The sequence below is a fragment of the Paroedura picta genome, chromosome 3, assembly GCF_049243985.1.
Source record: "Paroedura picta isolate Pp20150507F chromosome 3, Ppicta_v3.0, whole genome shotgun sequence".
NCBI lineage: Eukaryota > Metazoa > Chordata > Lepidosauria > Squamata > Gekkonidae > Paroedura > Paroedura picta.
Genome location: NC_135371.1, coordinates 57303590 through 57314855, shown reverse-complemented (window position 1 = coordinate 57314855; position 11266 = coordinate 57303590). Strand labels below are relative to the sequence as shown.

The 11266-nt window shown below is 44.5% G+C and overlaps 1 long non-coding RNA gene across 1 annotated transcript; it reads right to left on the bottom strand.

Annotated features, from left to right (window-relative positions):
- Window positions 1–305: 305 nt before the first annotated feature.
- Window positions 306–8988, bottom strand: LOC143831119 (uncharacterized). The gene is made up of 3 exons (XR_013228730.1): window positions 8849–8988; window positions 6970–7288; window positions 306–874 (listed from the first exon to the last, which is right to left on the bottom strand). It is a non-coding gene; the product is annotated as an uncharacterized LOC143831119 (long non-coding RNA).
- Between the last annotated feature and the right edge of the window lie 2278 nt (window positions 8989–11266).

Here is an 11266-nt window from a genome sequence, read left to right as displayed (position 1 = left end):
TGTGATGACCACAGAGATTAAGGGAAGCAGCCTAAAGCAGGGGTAGTCAACCTGTAGTCCTCCAGATGTCCATGGACTACAATTCCCATGAGCCCCTGCAGTGTTTGCTGGCAGGGGCTCATGGAAATTGTAGTCTATGGATATCTGGAGGACCACAGGTTGACTACCCCTGGCCTAGAGCATCACCCATATATGAATTAATCCCATCCGAGCATTATTCTTACTAGTGTTGCCAGTCAATGGCTAGCAGCCAGTGAAAGTCTGGGAGAGGGTCATAGGGGGGCACTGTCAGTGTGACAGTGTTCTTTCACTTCTGGGAAACCTGGAAGTGACGTCATGCCTCTCTAGGAATCACCAGAAACTCTGGTGAAGTCATAATGGGAGACCTGGCAACCATAGTCCTTTTCAAGCACCTTCCCCAAATCTCCCAGTATTTGCCAACACAATGTTGAGAAATCCACTGATCTCTTTTTACAAAGAGGTTTTTTTTTTGGAAATTCTTATTCAGATTTAAAAAGAGAAGGGGGATACAAAAAAGGAAGAAAAAAGAGCAAAGAACAGATACATCAACTTCATTACATTAATTTTTAAGTCTCTAGCCAATCAGTTCATAAACTATAAATCTATACAGATTTATCAATTTATACCATGCTTTCTTATTGACATTAAAATTCTTTAGTCACTAAAACCGCAGGTTATGCAATTGTTCTTTTCCCTTTCCTGCAAGAAGCCAATAACAGGTTTCCAATTAAACATAAAGAAAGTTGTTGTCTTCTCTCAAACAGGGGTTTGTGGGTGGCAGGACAGTGGCAGTTGGGCCTGCTGGAAGCTCTGGCCTTGAGCTCAATCTGTTCTGAAGATTTCTCTTAGAAGCCTAATTTGGAAACAAACACACACCAAAGTTAGAATTGGATCATCATGCCTTTTGTGCAATTCCCAGGAATTTCCTTGGGTTCTTTCCTCGTACAAAAGAACTTCCTGGATGATTTTGTGACAGCAAGTGGGCTGGAAGAATTCAGACTGTAGTAAGCTATATCCATTTCCACATAAACATTTTTTGCTTTTTGTCCTGTAGTTTACACTGCTGTCTTACTCATTCTGGAACCACCAGCGGTAAAACGCTCTGTGTATAAACTTTTGACCTGGTAACTTATGCACTGCAATTGTCCAATGGTCATAAAATTATTCCGAGAAATATGTGGCATTTTATGCTTTCTGCTGTAACCATTTAAAAAAAAAAACATTGACAGCTGGGATAGATAAAGAAGAAAATAGAAATTTGGATTGTATTTTCTGCTGAGGTCATAGGAGTTGCACCTGTTTAAACTGCTGGCTAATCCACAGTGAGTAAATTATTTCACACTTTCTAGTGCCATTCTATTACAATACAGTCAATGGGGAACATAGCACACTTTTCCTTTCTTGCTTCATTCTTGGTGAATGTTCTCTTCTGGCATTGCTCTATGATCCATCCAGAAACCAATTTTCTCTTGGTGCTGTTCCAGAAGCCCCCTTTTAATATTTTGCTCACAGAAAGTACTTCTCTGAAATTATAAGGCATTCTGTAGAACAGACCGGGATATCCCAGGCTAACGAATCGCATTGCATCTTGGAAACCAAGCAGGGTCAGGCCTGGCGAGTACTTCAATGGGACACCACCAAGGAAGTCTCGGGTTGCTATGCAGATGTAGGCAATGACAACCCACCTCTGTATCTCTCTTGCCATAAATCCCTAGAGCAGGGGTGGCCAAACTGTGGTTCTCCAGATGTCCATGGGCTACAATTACATGGGGGGCTACAAGTCAGCTGAGCCTTGCTGGCATGTTCCACCTTCAAAGTAGATATTCAGGCTAGGGCTGCTTGTACATATGCTGGCTTGGCTCTCCAGACACAAACAGATGAACTGTCAGGCAGGTCCACTGTCCATGAGCTGCTTGAGCCTGATTGATATGTTACTTTCCATGTATTTAAACAGTACAGGAGGACTGTGCATTTGGGCAGCATTTCTTGCATAATCTCATGAGAGTAATAGTTCCCTCCCTCCTAGCACTGCTGTTTGCAGTTGTGGGAATATTCAAATGCAAAGTTAGCAAAGCAAACTATCAGTTATTTCTAAACACTGTATTTTTAAAATTCAGCATTTGTCAAAGTCTGTGTTATTAATGTCATTTTTCAGGCATGGGTTTTCACATAGCCTTATGTGAGTTGCACTCTCCCTGGTATTATTTACTTACTCAACCCAGCCATCCCCAACTCTGTGTGTGTGTGTGTGTGGGGGGGGGGGGTGCGGTGTTGAGTTGATTTTGCCACAAAGCAAAAGCAGCTGCAAGTCAAAAGGGCATTAAACTCCATCACCACAGCTATTGAGCGAAGCTGTTCAGCAAATGCTTGAATCAGACAAAAGTGAGGCAAAGAGATCCAAGGCTCAGCTCATAAGTTATTATGGGTGTTGAAAATGGTGCCTATGTTTGATGAACATGTTCACTGCAGAGTTTGTGGCACTTCTAATTCAGACAAGTCTTCTTCTCAGGCAAGATACCTTTTTTGTCCCTTGAAGAAATGTCTCATTAGCAGATTCCCTACAGTGCTGCTAAAGAGCTAGCAACATTTTCTTTCTTTTAAATCTTTAAAATTTAAAACTGATTAATGCATAATAAAAAATTAAGTGAAATACATTATAAATTTATTCCTCCCCACTGTTAGTCATCCTTATCCATTGTTGTTCCTCTTAATATTTGTGAAACTGCCTTGTAGGTGGAGAGAGTCCAGCAGTCCAAGTTGGAATAGGAGATTGGCCCTGCCCCAAAAGCTCCCGCCCTCCATCCCTGCAGGCTAGCCACTTTGCTCTCAGACGCCTCAGCAGCGTGTGTGAGAGACACACAGAGACAGCCCTGCCAAACCTGCTGCGATGGAGAGAGAGAGACAGACGCTGAGAGAGCTGCCCCAAACTGCTAACCAGGCCTCATTATGTCCTAGGCTGAGAGAGAGAGAGAGGGGAAGAGAGCTGCGCCTGCCGGTGTCCCCTGGGCCCTAGCGCCCATTGTATTCCTGGTTGCAATCAGTTGCTGAATTCATTCTTGATCACAAAAGATCAACCCTGTGAATATCTATCATTTTGGTAAACATTTAATTTCACTAGAATATATTTCTCTTCTATTTTCGACAACCACTAACATATCTTTATTATATTATTTTGTTTCCAATCCCTGGTGTAAACCAGCCTAGCAGCACTTACCATATGCAAAGCAATAATTCGCTGGTCACCAGTAAGTAAAAGAGCTTGGAACATTTTCAAGTAAGTGGGTCATAATTCAGGACTCTGTCACTCTCACTGTTTTTTGTCAAGTGGTCACATTCTGTGTCTTTTGTGGAAGGGCCAGTCTTTAGACCATGGCTGGTGTTGCTATTGTGTTCTGCTAGCTGCAGTAGCAGCTGCTGCTGTTGTACACTGCCATTGTGTTCATGTTCATGTTCCACAGCTGATGTAAGGGGAGGAGCGAAGGCATTTGAGGAGAATAAAATGACCTTACAAAGCCACTGAATGAATCAAATCATTTTCTCCTCAAAGAGAAATTCTGGAAGGAAGCCCAGTTGTAGCCCTGCCAATAATGTCTTCATCTTTGTACCCTATTACACAGTGTTTACAAATGATGGATTAATGCCTACCATCATTATAAGGCTAACTGGCTCCATGGAAGTAGAACAGTTAGCATCAAAAGTGTCCATACATTCAGTAATCTAAATAATCGTTGGTGGGATCTCAAGTGTAAATCCATTCTTGTGGCAAAACCCTTCTGCTGGTAGAAAGCCAGCTTGTGAGGAGGAAAAACTAGCCCAGCCTTCCCCTAAGAAAGCTATCTTTTAATATACAGCCAATATTTTTTTTACATAGAACAAATATATAACTCCTGACCTGTTCACTGAAGGCCCAGAATGGCCGTTCCACGTGCTTTTTGTACTGTGCATATTGCTATAGTATCGTCTAGACCAGCCCTTTTCAACTTTTTTACTGTTGAAAAACCCCTGAAACATTATGCAGGCTTTGAGAAACCCCAGAAGTTGTGCAATTGTGCAGAATATGGTTTGGAAGCATAGCTGTATACACATCCACCTGGGACCCCTTTCCTTCCCAACCCCTCCAGGCCCATCATTGGCTACTTTGGGAAGGGGGGGTCAACATGACCATATATATCACCCGATTTTAATGAGATGTAAAAAATTAATTAACTCCCACCCATTTGGGAAACCCTTTCAGGGCTGTCAAGAAACCCTAGGGTTTCTTCAACAATTTCTTCTCATTTCCTTTTGAAACCACTTAAACTAGTGCCTTTCATGACATCTGTGGGAGTGAATTTTGCATTGTGATAAAATAGTTTAAGCTTTCCTCAATCTACAGCCAACTAATGAACTCATGTTCTGTTACTATGGAAGAAGTGAGAAAGGTATATCCAGGCCATTTATGCATTGGTGTTTCCCCATGCTTTTGCAGTGCATGTTCATATATTTTTTTATTCTGCATTTCCCCTCACGTTCACTGGACCCCTACATTGTGGTTCAGTTTTTATTCTTCACTGATTTTTCTCCCTTCAGCACTTAGCTCACTTTTGGGTTGCTGTTTTCTGGGTTTTCTGAGAGTGCTTTTGTAGTGGTTTTTCCCCTTCACTCCCAAGCTGAAGTTAAAAAGCATAGAAGAAGAAGAAGAAGAGTTTGTTTTCATATGCCGCTTTTCTCTACCAGAAGGAGTCTCAAAGTGGCTTACAGTCACCTTCCCTCTCCCCACAACAGACACCCAGTGAGGTGGGTGAGACTGAGAGAGTGCTGGTATCAGTGCTCGGTCAGAACAGTTTTATCAGTGCTGTGGCGAACCCAAGGTCATCCAGCTGGCTGCATGCAGGGAATCAAACCCGGCTCACCAGATTAGAAGTTGGTGCTCCTAACCACTACACCAAGCTATACTTTCCTTGGCACATTCCAAGGAAATCCAGCTTGCCAGATTAGAAGCTGCTGGTATGGCTGCTGCCTGCTTCTTCCCTCCATCCTGCTCCATCTCAGATTAGTCTTTGTGTAAGATTTAACTGCATGACCAAATAGTTACCACTGAGAAGCCTCATCATATTATGGCAGATATAAGATGACTCGGACAGAAGAGCTGATAGTTTCAAGTAGCCAAAAGTTAATGCTGCCATATAAAGCATTGTTGTCTTGCTACAGAAATCATTCTGTCCCAGAGACTGCAGCGGCAATGAAAATAAATGCTTCCTTTCCCCTCCATTTATGCATTTTATTATTGCAGGCCTCAAAAAAGCTCTGTCACAAGACACTTGTCTTCTGAGAGTATTCACTGAGATCAACCAATAAAAAATTAACTTTCAATTAAAAACAGTGAATTTCACATTGTTTACTCAGAGGTTTCTGTATTGATGCGTCTGAAATTGAATGTAAGTCAGTATGTATCTGTGCTGCATCTCTGCTGAATAGCAGTAAGAAAGTGGCTAAATGTGAGCCCTTCCATCTTCTGTTTTCAATTCCCAAGAGATAATCCCAGTAAGAAATGTGTGGCGCAGGCACTCAGGGTGAAACAAGGACTGTTATTTTGCCCTCTCCCCACTCCAATCAATTCTTGACCTACTGAAATGAATTGTTTTTGTACTTGTTGCAATATGGAAATTGCATTTCAACACTTAATCCTCCAAGCATTTATTTTAAATAGCTTCCTGACTGAGGCACCTGGCATCAAACTGAAGACAGAGCTGGAGAACAATGGTATGAAATAAAATATTGCATGCAATTCCTTTTTATTTTTAACAACAGTGTTTCCTTTCCTTTTGTGATGAGGAGCTATCTTTCCAGCAGTGAGTCCACTGCCTCTCTGGTAGGGATGCAACTATCGTTAGTGCCCTTTATCCAAGGGATCCTCTCTGCCAAGTTACAAGCTGTCAAGAGAGAGGGTTCCTGTCCATCATTTGAAGAATGGACGTAGGAAGGCATTTGGCAGCCTCCAAAAGCAGGCAAAATTACGTAGCTGATGCATTTGGCATCTTGTGAAAGCAGGTACTAAATCACAGTCTGCCTTATAGGGCTGGTACCATGGTTTGGTGTGCCCAGGCTCCCCCATGCCCACTACTAGGTCTCTCTTGCCCATGAGCCTGCCTGCCACCTGATTGTGCATCCTCCCTCTGCCCACTCACAAGTTCTCCAACCACCTGCAGCCTCCCTGCCTGCATGCCCTTTTCCTAAGGGTGCTGACTGGTGGATGTAGCCAGGAGTGCCCCAGCCAGGGCCATGAGGAATTCTGATGCTTTGTGCACTCACATGCCCTTTTCCAGCACTGCTAGGCAACATATACAGCTAGGAGCTCAGGTGACAAGGATGCTCAAGCAGCCAGTGGAAGCGTAAAACCGCAGATGTCAGAGGAGGGTCTATTCCGCACAGCTAGTAGAAATCCGTTATCAGCACTGAATATTCCATCGCTATTTGTTGTAGCGTGTCATCGACATTTCACACCTTGCCAAAATCTCCATTCTCCTAGCGCTATCATTTCTTCTCCAGCATTCCTCGCCTACTTCCGGTTCTTGCTGAGGAGCAATAAAAACGCCACAAACTTGCCTTGCTGCCCCCACCTCAAGCATGCCAATCAACTGAACAACCAATCAGCTTCGCCTAGCTACATAAAGCCAATTGCCCCCCCTTGATAATGCAGCCTGCCAGATTGCCAAAATGTCTGTCTGTCACGCCCATCATCAGCTGATGCACTTTCTCTCTTCCTCCTCCCCGCCTGCTCTCACCATTCTTGTCAAGCTGAAACTGCATCAGCAAGGTGTCAGAAGACAGAGCATGGACATTATATACAAATGTTGCAAATGTTACAATTAGTCACTATAGCTGTATTCAAGAATGCAGTGTTTCCAGTTTTCATTAGTTTACATCCAAAAGCATGTGCTACTTAGAAAGATACAAGTGGGGACTCACAACGAAATCATGGCAGAAAGAAACTCCCACATTGCTTTCTGCTTCCTCTCCTTTTGCTCACCCCATCACCTTGTCTGTTCTTCTTCTCCTCACATGGAGGCCACCTTCTTGTTCCCTGCCCCAGTCCTTCTTCCAATGCTGCTTTCTTCAACAAAGAGGCAACAAAGAGAAGAATTCTATTGGGTAAGGTCAGGAATCCATCATCACCAGATGCCCACAGAAGGTCAAAAACAGCATCAGAGGCCATGGCTTCTCTGTCTTGTGCTTCCAGCTAAAGGTATCTAGGCGCTCTATAAAGATATCCAGGCGCTCTGATTTGCTATGAAGAAAACAAACAGAAAGTATGAACCTCACAGGTCTGAAGAACAAAAGCTATGTATTTTGTGGAGGGAGTTGAAAATGCTAGCAAAACTAACTGAGAAGCCCAGATATTTAGATAAGAAATAGGAATATTGATTAAAAACAGGTTCTGAAGCCATGCAGTAGAAGAAAGGAGGGCCATAGGAAAGCTGAGGTGGGAAAACATCCCACAGACCTTTACCGCATGATGGCCATTGCGCCAGGCTGCAGCTTGGCATTTTCCCCCAGGATAGGTTGCCCTCCTCTTCCTGATTCTGCATGGGGGAGCATTTTATTGGTTGCACCTCACCCACCCCACATTTATGCTCCTGCAATGGGAGCCAGGGCATTGAGGTTCTGCTGCACTGCGGGGCAGCAGGGCCCTTTTATTTTGTGTTTATAAATGCAGTATTGCATTGAGACACAATATGACATTCCTAAACGAACAAACAAAAAATGACCCAGGTGGCTCCACCACACTGCACAGCATGGTGGAGCTACCTGAAGAATTTTTTGTCTCTTCCAAGACACTGTACTCATGCCATTGTGGTGGGGGGTGGGAGAAGCTTGGCATGGATAGCCTGACTCTTCCCTTCTGGACGGCCTTTTGCCACTCAGGGCAGAAAAGGGGACATGGCTATATCCACATTCCCTTGCCCTGGGGCAACTGAGGGACTGAGTTGGGCCAGGCCTGAGATGGCCTTGGCATTGAGTGGAACTGGGAATTTCCCCCGCTACCTGATGAGCAGTGAGTTGGGGCAAATTCCTGATGTGGAATGCTCACACAGAGCCCAAGCTCAGGATTAGGTTCAGTGACTGTGGCCTAGCAAGCCAAAGGATTCTGTACTTTGTGGCAGATAGAAATCTGCCAAATATGGTTTCTCCTATTAATGCTGTTTTGTGACCTTAAGGCAGCAATGAGGGCCAAGAGGCAGATTGGCAAGCCAAGCAATATTTCAGAAAATCTGACCAGCTGGTGTTCTGGCCAGATTGTATTTTTTATAGACATCCTTTCTGCACAGTATATCTCCCTAGCAGTTATTCTGAGAGACCAATATGCCTACTTACAACGTGATACGAAACATTTTTCTTATATAAAGTTTGAGTCCAGTGGGACTTTTAAAACCAACAGAGTTTTATTCAAGGTATAAACTTTTGTGTGCATACACACTTAGTCAGGTAATCTGAATTTACTTTTCTTATATGTGAACCAGAACAAAGAGATGTTTCCGCATTTAAGCTAATACAAGATTTTCTTTTCAAGGGCCCAGCATTTCTCTGTTCTTTAAAATGTCATTATGTTTTACTTTGATTTTTCATTTCTCTCTCTTTTTGAGCTTATCAGAGAAGTTTCTGTGTCTCACAGATAAGAAGGAAAGATTTTGGCAAGAGCCAGAGTTACTTAGAGTGATATAATTCACCACCCTATAGCGTCTTTTTACTCTCAGATGTCAATAGAGTTTCAAGAACAGCTGTTTTAGAAAGGTCTACATATTAGCCTGTAATAACAGGATAAAAGGAGGAAATTCCCACTTCTTACCTTTTATCTGCACCTGGATTAGCTGATGTGGTGCTTGAAGACACTTTGCTCCAGAATATGAATGTACCACCTGCTTTACTCTTGTGGATTTCCCCCATCTGCTCACACAGACATCTATGAATGGAAGCATGCTGTTGTCCTCAGGCTGCCATCTCGACAATAAGTTTCAGAAGTCACGCCAAACGCGGAACTGGAATGTTTTGGTCAGTGCCAACCATCCATGCCACACATTGCTTCACAGACTTCAGAATGGTCTCTTTGCAGTTTTAAATAGAAATGTAGATAAGGTGAGAGTGGCAGGGATGAAGAGTGTAATGGTAAAATTTTCAGAACAAAGAAATTATTTGGAAATGTCCAGCAATGACAGCAGGCTTTGTAGCAAGCAGAGTTTTCTGTGGCTGGTGGGAGACATTCTTTCTAGCATTCTTGCTGTACGTAATTACTAGGGGCAAAGCCCGTTGTATTCAGGAATACAACGGGCGCTAGAGCTTGGCTATGGGAAGAGGAAGGGGAGGAGTTGTCCAGCCTGTAAGAGCATGGGGATGAATGTGTGTGTTGTGTGGAAGGTTGTGGTGGCATGGTGACAAATGTGGGCATGGGTGTGGAGATATGGATATCAAGAACCTATGGTTTTGAATATTTGTTGTGTGTGGGAGAGGACTTACCTTTGGGTATTGTGGCATAGTGGTTACAGATGAGCTTTCCAGAGATATGTCTTCAGATATGTGAAGGGAAAATCAGACCGGAGATTCTTTTTAGGGGGAGATCACATGGCAACCAATTCCAGGTGGGGTCTGGAGAGCTCCTGGAATTACAGCTTATCTGCAGAATATAAAGATCAGCTTCCCAGGCAGAAAGGGCTACTGTGGACAGGGTTGTGGTGGAGAAGAAACATTCAAGGTCTCTCACACAGGTTGTTGTTGAATTGAAAGACTTGAGGCATACTGCACAGGGTTGTTGTACAGATGAAACAGGAGAAAAAAGAACCTCCACAACAGCATACAGTTTCATCTCCAGAATAACTGTGCAGTAGGCCTCAAATCTGCTGAGAGTTACGAAGAAGAAATACACATGTGGCTGTGTCTAACCCCCGGCCAGAGTAGTATTTTAAGTGAGAAGGGGCTTTACTGTGGCCTCCCTGTCAGCCAACTGTTTGGCAGAAGGGGAAAGCTTCCCCCCCTCAAAAGGAATGCCCTCAGACTCCCCTGTGTTGCTCTCAGAAACGCCTCCCTCCCCTCAGTGGGGGGCTGTCAGAGGCTCTTTCCCAGCAGGCCTGAAGGGAAGGGGAGGGAGGGAGAGCACTCAGCAGTCTCTGCCAGCTCTGTTAGTGTTCTGAGGCAAACGGAGGGAAGTTACCATTGGACATGACAGTTAGGGCGGCCTTGGGGCGGAAAGGGCTGGCAAAGCCTGTTTAAGCCTCTGTTCTCATCCCCCTTGGCAGCCCTACAGACCTCCTCTCCCTGGGGTTGTCAGGGGCAGACTAGCAGCATTGGGCCAAAGTCCTGAGTAGGCGTGACCTGTCTGAGGCAGGGCCCAAAGTGCATCCCGAATGGGCCCTGCCTCTGACAGGCCCCACCCACTCTCTGCACATTTAGCCTTTAGTGAATTATATTATACTAGGGGCAAAGCCCGTTGTCTCCAAGAATACAACGGGCACTAGAGCTTGGCAGTGGGAAGAGGAAGGGGAGGAGTTGTCCAGTCTGTAAGGGCATGGGGTTGTCATGTGTGTTGTGTGGGAGGTTGTGGTGGCATGGTGGCAAATGAGGCCATGGGTGTGGAGATATGGATATCAAGAACCTGTGGTGTGGAATGTTCGTTGAGTGTGGGAGAGGACTGACCTTTGGGAATTGTGGCATAGTGGTTACAGATGAGCTTTCCAGAGCCATGTCCTCAGATATGTGAAGGGAAAATCAGACTGGAGACTCTTCTTAGGGGGAGATTACATGGCAATCAATTCCCCCCAGTTCTGCGTCATTTCCCTTCTTGTGTGAATTAGGCCACATTCACCGAAATGCCCCTCTGCCCTAATACACATGGGGTAGTCACAGTACACAGGTGTCCACCCTGTTCCTTCCCATATTTTCACTGTTGGTAAAATGTTATGTGCCCACATGCTTTTTTCATGATTGCTCCTTAGAAGAACGGATTTTTGTACCCTATTGCTTACTACCCAAAGGAGTCTCAAAGCGGTTTACAAACATCTTTTCCATTCGTCTTTCCACAATAGTCAACCTGTGAGATATGTGGGGTTGTGAGAGATCTGAGAGAACTGGGAATGGGCCGCAGTGACCCAGCAGGCCTCAGGTGTCTCAAAGCATTTTCCAATCGACTCCCCATGAGGGAGGTGGGGTAGCGAGCCTCACAGGGAAGCTGGCAACCCTAAGAGGAAGACTGTCTGTGCACAGCAGTCTTGACCTT